The 23,965-nt window shown below is 50.3% G+C and overlaps 1 long non-coding RNA gene and 1 pseudogene across 1 annotated transcript; both read right to left on the bottom strand.

Moving 5' to 3' along the window:
* Positions 1 to 4,870: 4,870 nt before the first annotated feature.
* LOC120614385 (uncharacterized) lies at positions 4,871 to 12,529 on the bottom strand. Its single transcript, XR_005655959.1, has 3 exons — positions 12,279 to 12,529; positions 6,059 to 6,136; positions 4,871 to 4,999 (listed from the first exon to the last, which is right to left on the bottom strand). It is a non-coding gene; the product is annotated as an uncharacterized LOC120614385 (long non-coding RNA).
* Positions 12,530 to 21,471: 8,942 nt separating this feature from the next.
* On the bottom strand, positions 21,472 to 21,590 carry LOC120614565 (uncharacterized; annotated as a pseudogene).
* Positions 21,591 to 23,965: the final 2,375 nt, after the last annotated feature.

Here is a 23,965-nt window from a genome sequence, read left to right as displayed (position 1 = left end):
ATGAATTTCACGGATGTGCTATTGAGCAGAAAAAGTCAGGCACCAAGAGTATGTATTGTATAATTCCATTTCTTTAAAGTTCACAAAGAGACAAAACTAACCCATGGTAACCAGCGTTGCTTTCGGGATGTAATAGCTCTGTTTCTTTACCTGGCTGGTGACATCAAGAGTTTGTTTTTGTGCAAACTCACTGAACTGTATACTTACGAGTGGTGTAGTTTTTTGTTTGTATGAAGTATTTTTGTCTAAAAGCAAAAGATGACGTCCTAGGAGGAAGAGTTGTCACCCAACAGGGAATTGTAAGCAGTGCTTCGCTTCTGCTCATAAGCTCAGGCGTGGAAAATGAGGAAAGTCGAATTGAACAAACAGGCCCCTCAATCCCATTTCAAACCTCACCTTGACCTTGGCAAGGATGAAACACTGGTTTGAGCTACTTGGCTCTTCCTGCTTCAACAAATTTCCTCATAAAACCATTTTACAGCCACCACTTGGCTTTGCTTTCGGTAAAAAAAAGCGTCTTTATCAATGACACTCCCACCCTCATAATCTCCCCGTTGTAGCTCATCTCCTGGCTTGGAATTTCTGAAGTCTCTCTCCTGACTGGGATCTTGTTGAATCTTGCATTATAATTGTGTGTTTTTGCTTCTCATTCCACCGCCCCGACCTCCTGAGGGCAAAGTAGCCCTGTGCCGCTCATGTCCATACACGGGAGAGGCTCAAGGCTGGATTTTTAAAAATATGTAATTTAATTGGGTTAACTGCGAAGCTCAGGGTTATAAACTAAGTGGGTGGTTTCAGCTGCACCTGGGTATGCCTCGAATTGTCCTCGTCGTGAGTGGGATGGAAGGTGACCATTCCCACCAAAGCCCGGCCAGACGCTGAGGCATCTTTGCTCGAGTCTGCAAGGTCACGGGCCTGATTTCCCAAGGCTCTTCTTGAGCACGCTAATTGGTTTAGGATAGTCCAACCAGAACCATCTTAAATAGCGGAGGCAAATTAGAAAACGCATTCTCCTGTTTTTGTGTAAATTCTATCAATTATACCGAAGTGGGGTGCGATGATGTTGTGTTTGGGATCCAGACGTTCTGAACTGGAAGTGTTTCCAGTTTACCCCTTATGAACCCTGGAACGCCGGTGGCGAGGATGGGGGATGGGCCCTTAGCACCTGTGGGCTTATCTTCCCCCACCGCACAGGATTGTGGGAAGGACTCATTCATGCATGTGAGCACTCAGCTTTCAACATTCAACATTTATTCAAAACACTCTGTGTCAGCCGCTCTGTTGGCTCTGGGGACTCACAAAAGGCTCACAGTCCAGTTGGTGAGAAAAATGTTCGGTATTTCTCAACCTATTTTTCATTCCTGGCCCCTAAGGACTTTTCTTCGACACTTTCCTCATCTCCTCCCTCCTCCCCTCCTCCTCCCTCCCTCTCTTCCTCCATGAAATTTTAATACCATAGATATACTGTATATATTTTGATAGGTTTATGCATATCTGTGCTTTCTAATAAAAAGAGTAAGATTTTTCCAACCCTTGTTTGCCAAGAACTACTTCTCTCCCCTTTGCGGGGATTGTCCCTCCACCGGAAGAAGCTAGTGATCACAGGGGAGTGTGGTCAGTGTAAGAGAGGAAGAGGGACAAGCTGTGGCCGCTCCGCACCCGTGGGTGGGAGGCCCACTGTGATGGGTGTCATCTGAGGAAACTTCAGGGAGGAGAAGTAGGAGATACAAGAGATCAGAAGGGATGAATCAGGACCGCCTGGCAGCCACAGGGACGCGGAGCTCTCGGAAAGACACAGGGGTGTGAGGCACAGTGCCCGCCCCGGGTGGGTGCAGGTGGGGAGGCTGAGGGACAGGCGGTGGGCAGGGGCAGCGATGGAGGGCCTTAGATGCCGAGCCCGAGAGCAGACTTCACCCCAAGGACACTGGGGATGCAAAAGGTTTTTAAGAAGGGGAATGACTTGATCGTTTTTATACATGTTCAAGTTCATTCAGGCTCTTGTGTGGATGAGGCAGGGAAATCACATGAGAGAAGTATAGAATTCATAGACGTCAAAGCCAGAAATCTCAGGGACTTGATGAGAGTTGCCTGGGGGGGTGAGGGGGAGAGGAGTTTGGGGACAGGATTTAGTGAAACACCTGATGTGGCAGCGCTGGGCCTGCTGCAGGTAACTGATCAACGGGGACCGTTTGGGGCCTTGACACTGCAGAAGCTTCTCAGAGGCCTCAGAACCTGATTGCTTACACGCCTCCATGGCCCAAGGTTTGATATCTGTTAGGTCAGCCTTTTCCTTTGAGGTAAACTGGGCCGAGTCAGCCTAGCCGGTGGCTGTGTGGGGACAGCGCGGGCCGCTCCCTGGCTGAGCCCCGGCCCCTGAGCTGAACGACGCCCTGAATTATGGGACGGGACGTAACAATGGGACAGGCCAGGCCACGAGCATTCTGAGACCTGTGTAGGGTTGTGGTCACCGGCTTCGAATGCCCCCTTGCCCCTCGGCTCCAGCCGTCCTGAATCCGCCGACCGCACTGGCCGCCGTCCTTGCCATCCCTTCTGCCTGGCTCTGTTCTCTTCCGGGAATGACCTGATCTGCGACCCAGACCCTTGAGAGATGACCACACGCTCCCGTTTGTCTCGGGCCCGCGGTGAATTAGACTGCCGCTGGACCGACCGGCCAACATAAGGCTAATCCATTTCCTATCTGTTACTAGCTTTCAGGATTATCAAGAAAATAAAGGAGCAGATATCATCGGCAGGGGAAATGACGAGTGTGGCTGTGGGAATGCCTTTCCTGTTAAGGGGAGGAGTGGGGCCTGGCGGCCTTTTGGCCGTGGAAGGACTTTTGCCATTCTTGGAGGCCAGGGAAGGATTCAAGAGGATGGGCCGGGGAGAGCGGCTGCTGCTGCTGGTGATGCTGCCGCTTCTCTCTGCGCTGGGGAGCTGGCAGCAGCCGCCGCCCAGAGAGCGTCCCGTCCAGGTCTTGGGGTGGACAGGAACGTGTTCGTTTACCGCCCGGGACTCTCCGATCTATGCTGACGCCATTCCCTCCAGCTTCACTCAGAGACGCACGTTGTGTTTGCTAAGACGGCTTCAAGGTGAAGGCGAATGCTCCTTTTCTCGTCCCGAATCGAATCCATCCACTCGGGGCCACCTCCTCAGGGCTCACCTTTATTACCGAGCATTCCATTCGGTCCCTTTCAAGGCCTCCCGAAGTCAGCCGCAGTGACAGCAGGAATCTGGAACCGCCAAGGCCTCCCTCCCGGCAATCCCTTCTAACTTTGGCTCCCCAAGTCTCAGGCTCATTTGCCTCCCACCCGGGCTGTCTGCTCAGCCCACCTCTGGTCGGACTGACAACCGAGTCTGACTGTTCACCTTGGCTCTGACCCAAGGTGCCTTCGGAACACTGCTTCCTGAAATTGCCCTCATGGATTTGCAACGAGACTCGGGCAGAGGGTCCTGGCTCTACGTCTGCCTGGGGTGTAAGAGCGGATTCAGCTGGACCCACGGAACTGTTCAGATTTCACTAATTTTTAGGAGAAGGTGGAAGCAACAGCGTTGAGAGAGAACCAGAGCCGAAGATGACTGAGGAGCTCGCTAGGGCGCCCCCAGATGCTCCAATGAGGCCCGAACTCCTGACATGGCTCGAGTTTCATCCCAGGCAGGAGCCACCTAATCACTGAGAGGGTAGATCGAGCGATTGCTGACCGTGCATTCTGGTACCCAGAGAGAGAGGTTTACCCCACAGCTCCTGGCATAGTCCCCTTTTTAAAAATTAACTAGGTTAGGAGCTCAGGGAGTACGTTAAATCGACGCCGAGAGGATGCAAAGCTGGGAGCGAAGACCAGAGCAGCCTCCAGACGCTGAGCAGTGACGAAAAGTGTGGAGAAGAATGAGAAGTGTTCTCGGATGGGAACCGTGAGCGGTTTCTCTAGGAACTATGCAGGGCAAGAGAGAGGTGTGGGGTGCCACCGTGAGCTGCAAGAGTTTGGGGGTTTCAGTTGAGAATAAGGTCGGGGGAGTATAAAACAGAAGATCCAGCATCTCGAAATTTCACCTATCCACATCTAAGCCTGTCAAATTTGTGCCTCCCTTGATGGTTCCAATTTCCATTAATCAGAGCTGTTAGCATTCCAGAAATATCCATTATATGGTTTTAATGATCTATTATATGATTATAACCTGTAACCAATCATTTAATATGCGTGTATGTGGTACGTGATCCCATAAATTTTAGCAAATCATTTGATGATTCATTCTGTTAATATTTATTGAGCGCGTAGTAAGTACTATCCGCTCTGGAAGATGCTGGAAAAGCAGCAGTAAAAGAGACTGACGTAGTCTTTGTCTCCTTAGAGCTTGTTCTGCTAGGGGAGACCCACATGAAACTAGTAAACACACAATACAAAATTATTCAAAATTATAATCCTCATTGGCTTTGCGAAAGTACAAGATTCTTGACAGCGTGTCGTGGGGAGACAGCTTTGGCTGTAGGAGGAAGGCTCAGGAAATATTCCTCGAGAAAGTGAACTCGGAGCTCACTTAGGGCCATATAGTTATTCTGTCCAACATGGCAGCCATAGACATATGTGAGTATTTAAATGGATTAAAAGCCAATAAAATTAGAAGTCTCGTTCCTCAGTAGCGCTAACTACATTCTAGTGATCAATAGCCACCATCGGCAAGTGGCTACCGTATTATATAACATAGATATAGAATGTTTCCATCCTTGCAGATAGTTCTACTGAGTATGCTGTTGTATCGTCTTTAACCAGCTGAAAAGGAGCCCAGGGGAGGTAGAAAGAACCATCGAAAGCCAAAAAAAAGTGCTCCCTAATTTAGAAAAACAATTATAATCGAGAGAAATAAGATTTTTAGGAAGTTCAGTTGATGGTGACGTTGGATGAAGGGTCCTCCTGTTTCCTGATGCAAACTTGAACAGATAATACCCAGCCGATGGTTCGGTTCTGATTCCCACACGGGCCTCCTGTTCTGGACCCTTATCCTAGTTTCCAGGTATACGAGAGAACAATATTGTGCTTGAGTCATTCAGCAAAATATAAAACAAGCGACATGGAATAGGACAATTGACAATAAGTTTCAAATTGTATAGTAAAGATCACACGTAAATAAATATGTGCCGCCAGCCCCTGAGTCGTCTGGCCTTTGCAAGTGCTCCCTTGCCCTCGGCCCACGGAGTAAGTGCCAGCGCCCTTGAGCGTTCTGTCCTGGGCCCCACTCTGTCACTCGACGCCTTCCCCTGAGTGCGGCCGTTCGCTCCCCGACTTCGCAGGTGATCCTCACGCTGAGGGTTCCAGGTGGGTGTTTCCAGCCCGGACCTCTCTCCGTGCGTCAGACCTCTACATTCAAACGCCCGCTGATAATCTCCGATTGGACATCCAACCACAGACACCGCAAACTCATCCGTACGGCGCCCACCAAACCGCACCTCCTTCTCAGCTCCCGACCTCAACGGCGGCAGCGCGCTTCAAACCAGAAGCCGGAGGCACCGAAATCCTACCAGTCACCAAGTCCTGCTGAGTCGGCCTCCCAGATGGCTTCCTGAATTCACCGAGTTATCCCTCCTCCTCTCCCCACGATCCTGGTTTATCTTTCACGTGCAAGCTCGAGTCTCCTCTCCATGTCTGATGGTGCCTTTCCAGTAAAGCCCTCCCCATTGCATGAATCCAAACACTGTCCACAGTTACAAGACTCGTCTCGATTTGGCCCTGATTGCTCCTCTGGCTGCTTTTCCCTCGTACAGTATTCTGCACATACACGTGGGTTCATTTCATCCCAAGAAACTATCATGCCTAATTCACCTTGGGATCTCACATGTGCCATTTCCAGAAACGTCTTCACCATCACCATGGCTTCTTTCCCCCTTTTTCCTGGCTTATTCAGTTTAAATGTCAGTGGTTTTTGTTTGTTTGTTTGTTTGTTTGTTTTGTTTTGTTTTTTCCTCCCGGTTCCCCAATGTGGGGTTAGCTGTCCCTGCCATATACCCATTGAAGTGGTTGAATGTCAGTCCCCCAAAGATAATCCCAGAACCCGTGAATGTTACCTTAATCGGAAAAAAGGGTCTTTGCAGAAATAATCAAGGATCTTGGGATGAGATGGTTCTGGATTCTCCGGGTGGGTCCTAAATACAGTGACGAGTGTCGCAGAGAGAAGAGAAAAAGGGCATGTAAATAAGGAGACAAAGACTGGAGAACGAAGCCCTAAGCTGAAGGTCAGGAGCCTCCAGAAGCTGGACGAGGTAAAGAAGGACCCTTTTCTGCAGCCTCCTGAGGAAGCGCGGCCCCGCTGACACCTGGATTTCAGTCGTGTAGCCTCCAGAACTGTGAGAGCATAAATTTCTGCTATTACAAACCACCTACTTTGTGTCGATTTGTGACAACAGCCCTAGGAAGTGAATGCATCCCCTCCCCTTAACGCCTGTGACACCTCTTTATCACAGCGCTTCAAAGTGGCCTCTGTCCCTGTTTGTCTCACTTGCAAAGCTTCGAGATGGCAGGAGCGTGTGTGTGTTTATAATCGTGTCCCCAACACTGGCTCGGTACCTGGTACAGATTAAGAAATCAGTCATCATTGGCTGCATGAATGAAGCACTGTCGACTGCTGTGCACGAGATACGCTCTGGGGAGAAGATGAGCTTGAGCTGGTCTGATGAAATGCGCAGGACTTGGGTAACCCCGAGAAGGGGCGTGGCTGTTCCCGACAGCGGGAACCAAATTCAGGAGGGCTGGAAACGAGGACGTGAGGAGCCCGTGAGCTCGTCGGGGTCAGCCTGACCCCAGGACAGGGTCCCCGAGATGAAGCTGGGTGATCGCCCAGGTGAATGAGTGGGGTCTGCTGCTGTGGGCCAGAACCTCCCTAGCAGGGGCCCTCGGCATCTCTGGGTGCTGCCAAAGGGTCTCAGGAGTCATTGGGCTTCTGGAATTGCAACTGGCTAGGACCAGCTACTTAATCTGTGGGCCCCAGTGCAAAGTAAAAATGTGGGCCTCTGGTTCAAATGTCATTAAGAACTTCAAGATGGCCACAGCAGAGCCTTCAAGTGCGGAGCCCTTCTATCTGTGGGGTTCCTTGTAACTAACTGCACAGGTCTCACATCCAGGAAGCTGCCCCTGAGCGGGGCAGGAAGACTCGCTGAAGCGGATGTGAGTGGGCTGGATGGGCAGGGGTGCGTCGGGGGGACGGGGGAAGGGGCTCTGCTGCGACAGTGTGGGAGGTGGCGGTGAGGAGCCTCTGGGTGAAGGTGGATTCAGGGGCGTGTGAAGGTAGGAGAGGCTGGTCCAAGAGATGCCACGTGCTCAGAGTCGGAGGCGCTTCCGGGCCTTTCCAGGCCTCTCAGGGCAGGGGGCGGCATTTGGGGGGCGAGGGTGTCATGGGCGTTGGGCTGGGAGCTGCAGCAGGCCGGAAGGACGCAGGGTCGACAGCGATGACGAGAGTGAACCGGGCTTTTGCTCCACAGAGGATCCTCTTAGGGAGTCAGCTAGTCACCTGGGAGGAAGATGATGGAAAAGGCGATACAGTGGTTGTCGAACGTGAGGGGGTCGAACCCCCAAATGCTTCCGGGGCTGGACCGTGTGAGGATGAAAGAAGTAGGGACCGTCGCAAGCGCGTGACTGTCCACAAGTGACAGCCACTGTGCAGCCTCAGCTACATATGGGCCCAGTGGCCAGAGCTTCAGATTTTTAATGAGAAGCCAAAGATTCAGAACGGTGAAATCTTTCTTAATTTTTAAGTGTCGACAACTAAGTAAATATTTTCTTATAAATACTGTGAGCCAAACAAAACGCACCCATGGGCCTGATCTGGCTCCCAGGACCCAGCTCGTGGCCTCTGCACGGGACACAGTGGATGACAGCTTGGGCGTTGAGTGGTGTGTGTGTGTGTGTGTGTGTCTGTGTGTGTGTGCGTGTTCAAATCCCGCTCTGCCCCTTGACCAGCTGTGCTCCTGGGGAAGAACCTTGCTAGCCCTCACTTTTCTATATAATAGGGATCATTTTAGCATTTATCGCTCAGGTGCTGGTGAGGGTTAAACGACCTCTTTAATAAGGGTAAAGCACAGATGACAGCACGTAAAAGCTGTTCTTAAATACCTACTACGTGTCGGGTTCTGCGCGCTGTGCTGTGTGCTTTGTGTATTTGATTTCATGCTCCCAGCCACGCTGTCGAGCAGGCTGTATTCCAGTGTACCCATGTCCCCGAGCTGGGCTGGAGAGAAAGGCTCAGAGACAGGAAGCCACTCGCCTCAAATCACAGACTCCCAGTCTGAGCGAGAATTCAAATCTCGTTATTTCTGTCTCCGAAGGTGTTGCTTTTGAAACAGTTGTTCTTACCCTTTACTGACTCTTGTGTTTTATCTTGGAGGTTTCTAGAAAAAAAAAAATGTTCTAGCCAAGGGTACTTTTCAGAGAAAATTTTAATAGCAAAACAAACTCCAAAAAGGAAAAATACTCTCTCTCTCTCTCTCAAAACAAAAGTAATCAAAGCTGTCAGTGCATGTCCCCACCCCCATCGAAGGACTCTTAAATGACATTATTCTTTGTATTCTCCCAAATCCCCAAGACAACCACTGTATCCTTAATCTGCCTCAGGGGTGAGGGAGTGACAGTTTAATGGACAAGGGACCTATGTATAGCCCCAAGGCAAGAGTTTAACAGGACTCATGCTTTTATTGAGTAGACCAACTGCCTTTGGGACCACTCAGCCATGGTGACAGGTGTCAGAGCCTCGTATGGAGCCCTCGGGGCTCTATGCCCTGGAAGGCAGTTCGTATTGGCTCAGCAGCCTGCACTTCATGCTTATCCTTCAGTCTGCGAATGGATCATCCCATCTCCCACTTCTCCTTGAGGGCTTTACACTCTGGAGTTGTCTCCGTAGAATCTTCCAGCAATCAAATTCTCTTTCCTCAAAAAAAAAAAAAAAAAAAAAAGATTAGCGTTGTTTGTAGATCTGAAAGTAGCGGGAGTTTTAACGTTTCCGGGAATAAATTCTGGGCATTTGGACTGGGAGCGGAGTCAGGGTGGCAGGAGGGCCCAGAAAGATGAAATTCATGGCAAACAGCTTTGCTCGATTCTCCGACCAGAGTCAAGCCAGCGGGTCCGAGAGCACGATGTTCTCATTAGTAGCCTGGACAATGACACAACTGGTTTCCGTCCCCAAGCCGAAGATGGCATCTCAGCCTGCAAAGGGGAGCACTCTCCTGAGCCTGTGGGGTGGGAGGGAGATTTTGTCCTCCCCGTGGGAAACAAAGGCATTAAGCCCAAAGGACTCAAATCGGAATGTCGTCTGGCCGTACGGCTGGCCTAAACAATACATGTTACATATTTTGTTTTGGAGGATTTTCTCTTCGGTCTTTTCATGTCAGGATTTCAGACTAAGATGCTTCTCTTTCCCAACTGCCAGATCAAAACTGAATAGTGTCTTAGTCTAAGGGGCACAATATCTGCGTTATTTCTGTTAATACGGCGGCCGCAACCGGGTCCAGAAGCTTGACCCAAGCTGGTTGACATTTTTTGGCCCTCGGCTGATAGTTACTTAAATTGTTTTCTTTTTTCACACTTTTCTGGATTCTTCCAGAGGATTGGAAGGATGTAAAGAAAACCTCAGTGCTTTCTCAACAGGGAAAACTGAAAGCCGATAGGCATTTCTGCTCTTAAAGAGAAAATGATGGTCGCAGTTAGCTAGCAGTTAATAATGATTGTGATCGCAAATCTCCTGAGCTGCACAGATGTGGCAGATAGAAGCAAGTGAGGGTTTCTGTGCTTTCTCCATCAGTGAAACGCAGAGATGGAGCTTGGCTCTGGCGAAGCCATGCTCCAGTGCCACAGGGGAGCAATGAGTCACCAAAGATGCGACCCCTGCCCGTACTGAGATGATAGCAGAACGCGAGAGCAGGGTGCCCACTGCGACACCCCGGAAGACAGGCACGGTCTCCAAGCTCTTTTCTAAATCGATGGCTTGGATTCGGGCCACATTTGCCAATATAAATGGCACCTTCAAGGCTGAGCAAGCTCGTGAGCTAGCAAACCACAGCCCCACTGGCTTCTTCAGACAACTGTAGGATTTGCCCACCTTTTGTAATTTGTTTCTATGGACGAATGCATTGATCTGCGTGTCCTGAAGCTCTAGGTCACCATCCCGCTGGAGGGAAAGCCCCCTCCTCTCTCTTTGTACTGGGGTTCTGCTTTCTTAGAGGTTCCAGTCAGCGGAGGCCAAGCAGGGGGCACTGGCCTGAGGGACATCCCCCATCCTCATAAGGGCAGCGCGATTGTACAGAGAGCAGGAACCCCTGTTCTCACCCAGCCGTGACAAGGCGCCTCCTCCCTCGGGTGTCAAGAGGCCAGATGGGGACCCCGGATTTCTACCTCCATCTAACAGTAACGAGGTGGTCTCCCTGTCCCCAAACCTTTGGCCGGAGCAGGATTAGAAAACAGGCACTTAGAAACAGGTTTAAATATGCTCACGAGTCTCATCGCATGTTTTGATAAACAGCTTTCTCTGTGGCTGCTACGACAAACGACCACCAACGTCGTGGCTGAAAGCGACAGAAACCGAGTCTCTCGCAGTTCCGAAGGCGGAGCGAAGGTGTTGGCACAGGGGCTCTCCATTCGGAAACGAGGGGGCCATCGGTCCTTCGCCGTTCTTGACTTGTGGCCACTTCACTCCAATCTCTGTCATGTTCCGTATCTGGACCGTATTGATGCCAGAAGCCTGGTCGCGACATTGTGCTACAGTTTTATGAGATGTCACCATTGGGAGAAAATGGATAAAGGATAAAGGGGTCTCTGTACACGGTTTCTTAGAATCGCATGTGAATCTGCAATTGTCTCAAAAAAGTTTCATTGAAAACATGACACAAACTTAAAAGAACTATGTTTTTGTATTACTTTTATAATTAATAATAAAAATAAACAACTTCCTGGGAAATATATATTTAACATAAATTTCTACAAAAGGTTAATATTATTATTTCACATGATCTTTTATGTCACTGTTAATAACAGACAATTCGATAGAAAAATAAAAGCTACGAACAATTCTCAAACTAAGAAATGGAAACGGCCTTTACGTAGTGCGATCGTGAGCTCCATCGGCTTACCCGCCACTCTCAAAATACTCCTGATTGGACAGTAAGTCCTGCGATCATCTTACTCATGAACCAATAAAAAGATGGTCACCTTCACAAGCAGTGAGAGTAATGTGAAAAAACAAGTTACTGTTTTTAGAATCGAAATTTGCTGATTCTCAAAGTCTGCTCTGCTGGTGAGTATACAAATTGACTTGGGTTTGCTAGAGGGTATTTATCGGTATGCATCAAAATCCTTTAAAAAGTATATTCACACGAACAGCAATTCCATTTCTAGGAAATTAGATGAGTAAACAAAGATGTATGTTCAAGTATTTTCATTGAAATGCGTATATATAAAAGTACATATATATGTATACATTGAAAACAATTCAAATAGTAAATGTTTATGAATACATAAATAACAGTACATACATGTACCTGTGATGAAATATTATGTAGCCATTCATGTATACGTATATAACATGATATTAATATTAGAATATCTTGGCAAATGAGTTACTTGTTAATGCTTATTTTCTTATGTATACGATCCTGCGTTGTCTCAATTTCAAAAGTCATGTGCAATTTTTACCATCATACTACAGCGAATCTGTTTTAAAAGGATCCTAAGAAAATTATATCTAGAAGATCAAGGAGATTAAGTGAAGGAAGACAAATGCAAAGTGTCACTTAGGAAGGTGGGCTCCATGGGATGTGAGAATCGATTCTAGCATCTTAAAGATATATATGGTAAAGCCTGGGCTTAGTCAGCCTGAGAAAGACCGTTACTTGCTGTTCTGTTTTTGAACGCAGAGTTGAATTCAATGGCTGCATTCGAAACTAGAACGTGTGAAAATGGTCATGGAGATAGAAAGTAATGCATAAGGAATGTAGCCGGTAATATTGTAATAACTATGTACCGCATCAGAGAGGCACTACATTTATTGGGGTGATCACTTTGTGAATTGTATAGATGTCTAATCACTATGTGAATCCGCAATTGTCTCAAAAAGTTTAACTAAAAAACATGGTTTTTTAATTCTATACCTGACACTAATATAGTATTGTATACCAACTATAACGGAAGAATAAAAAATTATGAAAATAAAAATAAAAAATAAAAATGTAGGGAAAGGAACGAGAACATCTGAGATAGGGACCTTACACACTGTAAGATACTGTGAAAATGTTGGTCGTCACTCACCTCGCACGTGGCCTCTCCGTGTGGCTGAGACGGGGTTTAAGGGGAGCTCTGGAACCCCAGTGAGCCAACTGGATCCTCGTGGTGCACGAACAGTTCACATTCAGCCCTGGGCCGTCCTGGGGCTCTGTGCTGTGACGTCACATGGTGTGGTGCCAGGGCAAAGGTTTGGACATTGCAAGACGTGGTTTCCAATTCTGACGGACCTTAGAAAACCTGGGCGAACTCGGTAATTCCTCCAGCCACTTTCTCCACCTGGAGAAACTAAGACAGGCATCAGCCTCACGTCACAGCCGTGTTCCGAGGGGCCGATGAACTGGGGTGCGTGAGGAGTTTCGTGACTGTGACATGCTGCAAAGCCCGGTTTTGTCAGAGAGGCAGCGTTGACACCGGAAGCCTGGGCATTTCCGGCTGAACCCAAGGGCCACTTGTCGTCACGTGAACTCGACGAGTTACTTAAACCCTCTGAACTTTTGTTACCTCATTTATAAAATAAAAATTATAATTATGTCCTCATAGTGTTTTTTTTAAAATGAGAATTAAATGAGATAGTAAGGTAGGAAAGGAAATTCAAATTTACTGAGCACCTGCTGTGTCATACACAACCTAGGTGCTTTTAACGACAATGAAAAAACAGACACGAGGCATATTATCCTCCAAACTACCCTTTGATGTAGAGGGGTTCGCTTTACGTTCAGGTCCTTACAATGTTCCTTATGTTATGGGATGTTCTCTCAGTTATTTTATTTGTGAAAAACAAAGCAGCATTTGGGAAAGACACGCTAGACACAGATGACTCAGTGGACGCTGGTTCGGGGCACACAGTCACCTGACAGAATCTGCAAAACAGGTGACATGAGCGCTGAATGGGGGGCAGCATCCCGGGGCGGTGCGGGCACGTGAGCATACGGGCCGCCCGGGCGTGAATCGACATCCGTCGGGGGAGAGAGGGGGGTTGTCCAGCCCTCCCCACATCCTTAGTGAAATCGCTTCTTTGGTGTGATGAGTAGTGTCAAGACAGGTGGCTGGTTAGGAGTATCTCACAGGCTCTACCCCCGTCAGGAATAAGACATAAGAAAGTGGCCGATCTGTGCCTGCCACCAGCCCCTTGGTCCTCTGTGCCCAACTCAGAAGTGCCCAGTGCTCTCCTAAGAATGTCGCCATGTCTGCCCAGCCGTCAGCCTTCCGCGTGTCATGCTTGCTGCACTGCAGGCCAGAGCAGGTGTTCCCCAAACTACAGAACCAGCCGAACAGTTTTGTGCTTCCTTGCCATGCACCCATCTCTGCACGTCTGGCGGGGTACAGCCCAACACTCCTGAGGCTGTGACAGAGGGACTTTATAGTTCCTCATCTGCCTCTAACCCCAAGAGGCTATTAGTAATCACCAGAAGAACCTAATGTTTTCTGAACGGCCATATTTGCTTAAGTCGAAGGCGATGTCGTGACAGACACTGGGGAAGTTACTTGAGTGTAGTAGGCCTCAGTTTCTCCTTCTGTGGCACGGAATGGTGACAGCAGTGTGCACTTCAGAGAGCTCTCCTGCAGACGGAGCTGAGGAGCAGGAGGAGCTCAGAACACCGCTGGACTTCAGTACACAAAACCTCTTACGTCTGGGAAAACGCTTGTTACGTAAATTAGAGGCGGTAGCACAGGGTCTTGGTACTTGCACGAGAGCCCTGTGGGGCCAGCTAACGGTGTGCAACCGGTGGCCATACACCTACTTCTGGGATCCAAGAAACATCTCCCTGTCGGCGAATCCACCTGCACCGCCCCCTACGCCACCCCGCCAGGGCTGGAGGCGACGCGCACACCCCGCCCCTCCCCGTCCTGTTCCTACTTCTGGCACAAGGCAGGAGGGATCCAGTCCCAACCTACGCCTAATGGGTCTTAGTTTTTCTGCGCTAAGTGACCTCTCATCGGGATGCTGGTTATGACAATTCCTGTTTCCCTTTGTCACTTGCCATCTCATTCTGTGACTCTCCGCCTTCCCCCGTTGACGCTAAGGATTCCCAGAAGGCGCCCTGGACTGTGAACGGGGCACTGTGGGCTCTAGGGACATCCGGTCTTTTCCCACCAGAGTCGGGGGTGGGGGGCGGTTGTTCCGCGCTCAGGCGAGCGAGCGTCGTGCCGGCACCGTGGGGGGCATCGTGGGGGTTTCCACGCATGTGCCCGGACGCGCCGGCACACGCGTGCGGACCGACGGCAGGTGGCACCCGGGCCCCCTTCTTCCCGCAGCTCCCGGACCTGGCACCGGGAGAGAAGGAGGAGAAGCATCCGCTTTCACCCTCTCGTGGCGTTGGCCTCACGCTTGTCCTGAAGAGTTAGGGCCCCTCGCTCACCTGTAGCCTCTTCCTCTTCCCCTACTTGGTGACCTTCGTTCCTCCTCCCTGGGACTCTCCAGCTTGGGTGTGTCAGGCCCAGTGTGTGAGTGTGGGGAAGGCGATGGCTCACTGTAAACGCGCCCTGCAGACTGTGTCACGTCAGGAGGAAGTCACATTGTCCTGCCACACTGACCATGCCCCCCGCTGGCTCTGGGGCCGTGCTGGTGAGGGCAGTCACTGGGAAAAGAACATTCCAGACCTGAGGGCTGAGATTGCATCTTCCCAGAACTGCTGTCTTTATTTTGGTTGCCGCTTATCTCAGGAGACTATGGCCCTGGGTCTCTAAGTATTTAGAGGCTGCTGCTTCCTATATACTTGAGATGATCACACTTATTAGGCAAATTCCTTTGTCAAGTTCATACCAAACACCCTATCACTGATGGGGTTCGTCTTCTCTGTCAAGACAGCAAATGTGAGCGTGGGGTCCACCGAGAGGAGGATGGTGCCTCCTTCTTGTCCCAGATGGGGACAACACGACCCTCCCTTCCCACACAAAAGAGGCTATTTACAGTTTGTGTCTATAGCAACCTAGGCGTGTCTCCATAAGTAGAACTTTCCAGAAAAGCCTTGCCGAGCTAATTTTCTTATCAATACCCTAAATGGCGTTGACCGACAGGGAGAGGCAAAGCTATATACACTTTCTGCCAACAAGTAAAAGGCATAGCTGATACACGTGAGGAGTGAGAGGGAGAGAGATGTTAACGAGGTGTTAAGTAAGTAAACGCCTGGCCAGAAATGAGAGAGAAAAATTGCACCTATGTTTTTTTTTTCTCCTCTAATTATGCTCTGGCTTGTCGAAGAGTAGATAAGGCAAGTAGGACATGCTTGTGTTGCGGTTGTCAAGGAGACGGAGATCTATTCACTTGGCTCGAGGCCCAGGCCAAGTGAAGGAGCACAGCCCAGCATTTAGGATTCTGGACTTTCCCCCAATCTCTGCACCTCTGCCCCAAAGCTCTGCTGAGTTTAGTGACTGATGAAATTGCTGACCTACATGACATGTGCTGTGGCAGGGGACTTTCAGCCAGTGGGAGATGGCCTGCGTCCGCGAGCGCTGGGCAAGGAGAGCATCCACAGCCCAAACCCCAGCACCCACTCTGCGGGGCTGCGAGGCTCACAGAGGCTTCCTCGGCCCACTGACTGGCTCGCTGAAGGGACAGGTGACCGGAGCAGAGAAACGAAGGCTGGAGTGAGGGCGGCTTGGGGCCAGAGAGGGGCACGCAGGACTTGAGAGCAAGGGAGCTGAGTCATGGGTGTTGTCAGCGTGTTTCCATGTCAACCAAGTGTTTTGGATCCAGGTGCTGGAATGGCAAAGGTTTTTCTTGCAGGACGGTGGGGAAGCCTGTGGGACCAGCTAGGCCAACGTGAGCCTTGATGGCTGTTCTGTTTTTCCTTGGATCCTCTCTTGTGGAGTCTTTTCCCCTTAGTCCACTGGTAAATAATTACAGAGCCCTGGCCAGGCGATGTGGGACTGTCCGCCAGGCTTCATTAGCCTTGGACATGAATGAGACTGTCAATTCCTAGGATCAGATTTTGTTTGCTCAGCTGCATCTTCACAGGACCTCAGTGCTTCTTTCAGAATCCCAGCCCCCGCTAGCATCTCTGAGAGTTCCGGGGCGCCGTCCATATACGCTCCGCGGTCGGTCCAGCTGTATGGAAACGGCACCCTGCTTTCTTAAGTCGCTGTTTTAGGGGGCCCCTGACAAAGTTGTCAAAGTACAGAAGTTTTGTAGATCAGGTCTGAGATACATGTGATCTCTTCTCTTCAGGGCATGACCCCACTGCCTCCAAGGGGGATAATTAGCCTGGAGTCCAACCAAAGATGTCCATGCTTTTCACGTACATTGTTTTTCTCCTCTGGGACATGTTCTCCCCGGGCAGGCCTTGAAGTTTGCCTTGTTCTATTCTCTCCTCCTCCGTGATAGTTTACCGGTTGAAGAGACTAAGTTCAAAGAAATATTTTTCTGTAGATGAAGGGATCCAAAAAGTACAGGTGAATGCTGAACGGTTTGATTGCATACACGAGCAAGAGGGCCTCAGAGGAGCCAATGAAGACAGAGGAAGCACCTGAGACGAGCGCGTGGGGCCGGGGGGGAGCTGAGACCCGGGAGGAGCACATCCTATGCGCTTCCATAGCAACCGGCTTCCTTCCTCATCGCCTCCCACAATCACAGTGCCTTGTAATTGCGCTGCTGGCCGCCCCTCCACTAATCCGTGAGCTTCAGAGACGGAAGCTTTAATCTCCGCGTTCCCAGAACCCGGCTCAGGTCCTGATGGATGACAGGTGTTCAGAGCACAGAAGGATGGCTCGAGCGAAGAATGGGAGGCAAAACGGGCACATCGTGGGGCGGGGCGGTAAACAGACGCGCTCGGTTTGCAATGATGGACATGCGTAGGGAAATGGCTCTCGGAAGGAAGGGGAGTGATTGATACCTTGCTGGTTGGCCTCGAGCACCTATATTTTACTTAATAGAGAGGCAGAAGCCAGAATCAAGCCTTGAGCATGGATCCAACAACAAGGCTTGAGCACTAGTTTTCAGAAGTTGTGTTTAGTTCGGCTGGGGTGGGACGAGGGAGGAAGGAGGCTGCGGGCTGGGCACCCGGCACGGTGTCGCAGGTCGTCGGCATGCGACAGAGAGGTGAGAGGGACGGAGCCACAGGAGCATTTTTGGGGGGATAAGAACGTGGAATGGAGCGGGAGGGAGAATGAACGGGAATTAGACTGGGCGCCGCGGCCAGTGTGGGCTCCGTCTTCGGGCTCCGCTGGCTCCTGTCCCGATTCTGCCTGCGTGGTTCTTGGCAAATGACCTAACTTCTCTAAACCTCAGTCTCCCCGAGGTGGGGGTGACGACCTGCTGTGAGGATTGCCCGAGATCACGCAGGGCACTGCCGAAGGCTCGCTGCCATGTGATCAGTGAATATCCTCAAACACCTGCCTGTGCGTGAGGCCCTGCAAAATCAGGATACGAAACAGGGCAGATGCCATCCTGTCCTCCAGCACCCCAAAGGCGACCCGAGGGAGTAGGGATATTCGTAAACCGTGCTCTGTGATATAATGTGGTAAATGACCTAACAGAAGGCTGACATTCATGTCATGGGACTCAGACGAAGAGATGAACGGGGCCTGGGCAGTTAAGACAGATGCCACGAAGGAACCGTCCTTGATCTGGGTTTTGAAAAGGAGTAGACATTTCGAAGATGAGAGGAAGGAGGAAGTAAAGAATTTCAGACAAAAGGAACTACTGTACAAAAAGACAAGGGTTGATGACGCACCTCCCTTCTGGGGTTATCGTAGGGGGCGCCTGAAGCACCCAGGCCTGTGAGGTGTGAAGTAAGCTCCCTGAACATCACCGAACATCAATTTTCTCCCTGCCGTTGCTGAATTCCAGCCGTGTCTTCTCTAGACGACTCGCAGCTCAAATCCAGAAAATGGAGGAACGTCTCAGAAAAGAGAGGAGAGGGAAGGCACGCGTTCCGAGACCCAAGCTTTTATGACCGTGGTTAACGAGTGAATGAAGCGGATAAGACAAGTGTCTGCAGAGGACACTGACAAAGGTCACTCGGGGTAAAAGGAGCAGAAACAAGAGGGTTCGTGTCACACAAGCTGGGGAAGGAAATGTCTCAAGAGTGGGTTCGGTCAGTTATGTCACATGTAATGAGAGGTCAAAAATAGAAGGACATTGCCAGGGCTGCTTCTAGTGACTCTCGGCAGCCTCCTCGGGGGTTTCCATGGTAACAGCTGTGACCACTGCAGCGGGCTGGCTCTCTCATGTTTGCACAGGGCTCCAGAAATGTCTCTTCTTCCCTTAGCATCCCATTGCCCCCCACACCCCTCCATCCCACCAAGTCCGTGGTACAAGCAGGTCCCAGAGAGCTGGGAACCAGGGGGCGCGCAGCTCTACCCATAGCCACCCCGCAGACCAAGCCACTCTCCCAGGACGGCCTCCCCCCGCACTAGACCCTTCTGGCTGTTGTGGTATCCACGTGGGAGAAAGCCACTTCATGAAGGGCGGATGCCTTCCGACCCGGACTCGGCCTTGGGAAGGAATTCGGTAGAGCTGCTTTAAAGCAAGACCAAGTCTTCCTGTGCTACTGTTGCAGCTGGGACTTCGAATGATCTGTTGGTATGATTCTCCAGAAGATGACCTTGAAGAATCAGACTTCAGCTATTTAATGGCAAATAAATGTGGTCATCAAGATAAAGTCCTAGGAGACTGGGCCATTTACAGATGCACCGGTAAGTAACGAGGCTATCTTAAACCCCTGCAGTGTCCATCTGTTCCAGAGCCTACAACAAAACTCAGGGAGCTTACAGTTCCTAAAAACTGCGGAATACAGGCTGACCTTCGCATGACTCGTATGTCAGTGCGTTAGGATGTGGGCTCCCTTTGCTTTTTTTTTTATAGCTGAAACCCTACAGACTGGACCAAAATAGAAGTGACTCCTGAACGTATGACAATGCAGTGGAGAAGACAAATAAACATCGTGAGAGATTTCCTCTTCCTTTGCTTCTTTTTCCGCTTTATATTTTTTAAAACGTAGTGAGTGGGATCTGAAGATCTACTCTAAGACAGCGGCATGAACCACATTAATGTTTCATTCACTTGGGTTGGCCGGTACTTTAAAACCGAATAAAATGGACTTAAAGATACAAGATGGAAGGTGATCGTAATATAATTTTGGTTTCTCCAAAATCATTTCTCCAATAAGGGCAAAAGCAAGTGGTTAAGGAGGAAGTAGTCTGTAAGGAAAAACGAGCCATAGCTAAGGGGCTCGCAAACGGAGCGGGGAAAGCTGAAATCTGCACTTGTGTGAGAGAAGCTCCTGACTCTTCACCAGGGGCTGGGCTGTGGTTCTTATTCGGCTGGGTCTTTCTCACTCCACGCTCAGCAAAAGCTTGCTGGGTAGTCACCAAACACTCACGTAGCATCTGCTAATCGCAAAGCAGAATACTTAGCACATGGGAGCATGACAGCAGAATGATGCTCAAAACCACCTGCATCTTCACCTGCCTCAGCACCCCCAGACTAGATGAGGGCCTCGTTATGTGTTTGCTCAGCACCCCGAGTGCCACAGTCCTCGCTCTCGTGCCATTCGATTAATAACCATCTTCCTACAAATCGTAAGCTCCGAGGGCAGTGACTCTTGGTGAACCGACCCCCCTGTATCTGGAGCATCTAGTATTCTACCTGACACGGAAAGTAGGTCTTCAACACATCGTGAGCGAATGAATGCATGCATGAATGAATGAGCCAGAAGCGGAAGAATGAATACCACTTCGAGGCTATTGAGATGATCAGTTCGTCCCTCTTTTGAAACAGCCGTGGAAGGATGTCATTCCAACGTCAGCTCACTCTCCCCTCCCTCCTCTTTCCCTCCTTCCTTCTTTCTTCTTCTCTTGCTGCCACAAGCTTCCTTCCTCACCCCTCCCGCCAGCCCCTCCGATATGAAAATGACGATATGAAAATCAGCTACAACCACAAAACGCATGCCGAGCGTCTGCATCCTGGAGGAGGCGCTGCTGACGAGCACGGCCCACGTCCCCCTGCGTGCCAAGGGGCTTTTTAAGTAATAGGAACATGTCGGCTAGCATGTTCTCAGTTGAGAAAGAGAAACCATGCCTTGTGGTGGCTTGGAGTTTACACCAATTTTTCTTCACCTTTGAAGACGAAGAGCCCTAAAAGCAAAGCAAGTCACAATGAGCCTGGATGCCTCAGGCTCCAGGCAAGGCAGGAGGAATGTTGTTTAGAAAGAGACTTGGTAATTGCCGTGCTGGAGAGCCGACATTTGCAGAACTCAATTGCGTGGCGTCTGACTGAGTAAGTTAGCAAAATAAAGACAGATGGCAATGGATTAACTCCAACACGCCCACCAGACAATGGCAGCCGACGTGGAGAACCGTGGAGAGCTCTGAAAGAGCGCTTTCTGGGATAGTTCGCCCACGGCCTCGGTAGATGCCACCTAGTGACTCGCCCGAACACTGCATCTCGCACAACCATGCACACCCAGGACACGACAAAAGGGGACGGAGCCGAACATAGATTGGCTTTGTTTAACAGGAAAAGAGAGAGGGAGGGATACAGGATCATGGGGGCTTGAAAATTCATCGTTTAATGTTCAGTTCACTGAGAAATAATAGGTTTGGAGAAAAAGAAAGAAAGAAAGTAAAAAAGGAAGAAGAAAGAACACAAGTTCCGCCAGACAGGCAACTATCTCTCATGTCAGAAATACGTGACCCGGGGACAGATACGAGATTTAGGGCAGATTTGAGTCCTGACTTTATATGGGTAAAACCGAGGGTAGTGAATCATTTCATTTCAAGCATCGGCTCCAACTGAGTAGCAGAAGCTCTCTGGGTGGGGTGGGATTGTGAGGTGGCCTCCGGCTCACAGTCGGGACCCTGTGGACACTGAGGTCGTCTGCCACGGCTACAGGCAAGGGGGACCGGTGGTAACTGAGTGTGTATCAGACAACCGTTCATCAGGCTATGCATTCTCCTGATTCGTTTAATGGTGGTGCTTATTTGAAACGCTCTTTGTACTCCTGGCTATCCGAGAGCAGAAGCTGAAATCTGCTCAGAACAGGCAGAAAGGGCGATGTTTTCCCATCTAAAGGAGGGAGGAAGAAGTGACATGAGCCCTTTTGTGAGGTGCCACCAGACTAGGGCTTCGTTATCTACGTCCTTCATTATCCACAGTACCTTGCGGAAGGTACTGTTTGGCAATTTGCACCACTCGTGTGAATAATTTAGGGCTTATCGTCTTTTTTTTTTTTTTTTTTAACATTTATTTATTTATTTATTTTTAAATTCATTTTTACGCCTACAGCACCTGGTCCTCCTAGGTGGCCTCCCATCCAAGTACTCACCAGGCCCGACCCTGCTTAGCTTCCGCGATCAGACGGGATCGGGCGTGTTCAGGGTGGCGTGGCCGTAGATGGCGTGTTCAGGGTGGCGTGGCCATAGATGGCTTATCGTCGTTGATATATGCCAAAACTTTGGCGACAAGACACCAGCTATTCCTATAGTGGGATTTACTTTACAAGCGAAGGTCTAGGCAATTTCGGTGACTGATCCAGAGTATAAAATGGTTGAGGAGAAAATGAGCTTCAGCTTCCGGGAACACTGGGCAACAAGAAGCCATGGCCAACACAACCAGAAGGCGTCTGTGCCTCCTCTGCTTTGACACAGCTTCGTGTTTGGACTTCGTTCTGTAGGCCAGCGGTCCCATTATTCACTCTTAAGGACTCTATTTTTATACTTTCTTTTCAATGGATCATAGATGTCTTTTTAACCTCCCCCAAATACCGCAGTTATTAAGAAGTCACTAATCCATTTTCCCCTTCGAAAAAGTTGTCCGACCTCCATAACCTCTGATCACAGCCAGGGATAAGCATGAGATACAGCCTGTTACCAAACTAAGCTGATAAAATACTGTTGAGGAGAAGAGGCGTTCTCCTATTCAATGAGCCCCGCCGTGGGGTGTCCTGCTGCACCAGACGAACCCCCAAAGCTCAGTGGCTTAACACATGAAGGTTTATTCTTGCTCAAGTGGGGTTCACTGTGGACTGGAGAGCCCCCCTCCATGTGGCAGCAAAGCCACTGAGATCATTTCTCCCGAGATCCCTGTGTCGGGGGAAGAGAGGCCGCGGCAGAGGCTTCTTGTCTCAGCCTGAAAGTGACATGACCACTTTTGCTCGTAGTCCATTGGACAAAACTAGTCACATGTCCCAACCTAACCAAAATGGGGGCTGGAACACGTGGGTATGCATGTGGATTATTTAGTGCATAGATGTGCAGTTTTGCTCCTGGGTTCTTGGAGTTCAGGGGAGCCTCCGGCTGAGAACCACTGCTCTGGCAATATCCAGCAGGGGGGTGGCTAGGTTGGTTTCTTGCTCCACACGGAAGATCACACGGTTTGGAGTTCAGAGAAGAGATTGTGGGAGTTAGACTGGAGGGGCAGGATGAGGGCCTGGCCCAAAGCCGTGGTATGGGACGGAGCGGGGGATGGGTGCTAAAAATAGTCGGGGGATAAAATCCTTCCGTGCTGGGGACCAGACATGATGCCCGAGGGAGTCGGCGGTTTCAGAGCTGGTTCTCGGGCTTCTGGGCTGGGTGAGTCAGAGGCATTATGACGGCACAGCATGAGTCAGGGCGGAAGGCAGGGCCAGGCAGGCGGGATCCCCTTCTCCAGGGCTGCGGGCATGCTGGTGCCAGCCGTCCATTTCCCTTGTGACCTAGTCACGCGCCCCACCCCCTCTCCACCCAAGAAAATGCCAGATCTGAGTCACACACAGCCCATGGGAACTCAGAAGCCAAGCCGCCAGAGTTCGGGCAGGTCCGGCTGGAAGTTCCAGACTCCGACCCGGGGATCTAAAGTCTTCTTAGCTCTACCCGTCCACTGAGGTGCGCTGCTCAGGGTCTGGGCCGCACGGCGCCTGAATCTGCCGCTGCCACCGCCGCCGTCACTCAGTGCCCCTTCTTCTCTTCCCCTCGTTCTCCTTCATCAAGTATTTCTCTTCCTTCTGGACTCTTCCCAACTGCCCCTGCTGACCTTGCCAGCTGGCACCAAGCATTACATGTGCCCCCGTCACTCCGGGGGCATTGTAATCAATTGTATTCATGCACTTCTCGTTCAGACACCTAGGCTGCCCTGTCTCGTATCTGACAGAAACCGCGTCCGTGGAGACATCGCGCCTTCCTGACTGCTGCCAAGGGAGCAGGAAGGGGCAGACCCCACCCCTTTCGATAAGGGGGCGACATCCTGTAACAAAGTGGGCCCACTCTGGACGTCAGAGCCTTGAATGCAAAAATCAATCGCGTTCTCCTGTGTGGAACATCGCCCTCCTAGCAGAATCTACTATGATATGGTGTCTGAAATTGACAGACAATGGGAAAAAAATCACTTGGGAAGACGCGAAACCACACTTAGGAATAAACGGTGTTCAGCTCATCAAAGTCTATTCAGTCTGCTCAATACGATGGGCTGTTCATGAGTTCGTGGTTGCGAGAGTGGAGGGCAGACAAGGATGGGCTTGGGCGTCAGGGAAAGCCTGGCCCTGGGTTCTAACCAGTTATGTGTTACAAAGCTTCACTGTCCTCGTCTGCGGGCAAGGGCTCATGACAGGCAAAGGGCAGTGCCGTCTGGGGCCCATGACACGCGGAGAACCTAGTGTGGGTCTTGCACGACGACAGATACCCAATAAAGCATCGCTGGTTCTGTGGCTGTCACTCGGCACCCTTCCGTAGGGCCTGTGTTGTTACAGTGTGAAACGTGCTGCCTTTCTCCTTCCCAGGTCCCCCTCACGTCAGTC

This window comes from Pteropus medius, unplaced genomic scaffold, assembly GCF_902729225.1.
Source record: "Pteropus medius unplaced genomic scaffold, Ma_sr-lr_union100, whole genome shotgun sequence".
NCBI lineage: Eukaryota > Metazoa > Chordata > Mammalia > Chiroptera > Pteropodidae > Pteropus > Pteropus medius.
This window is presented reverse-complemented; position numbering and strand designations above follow the sequence as displayed.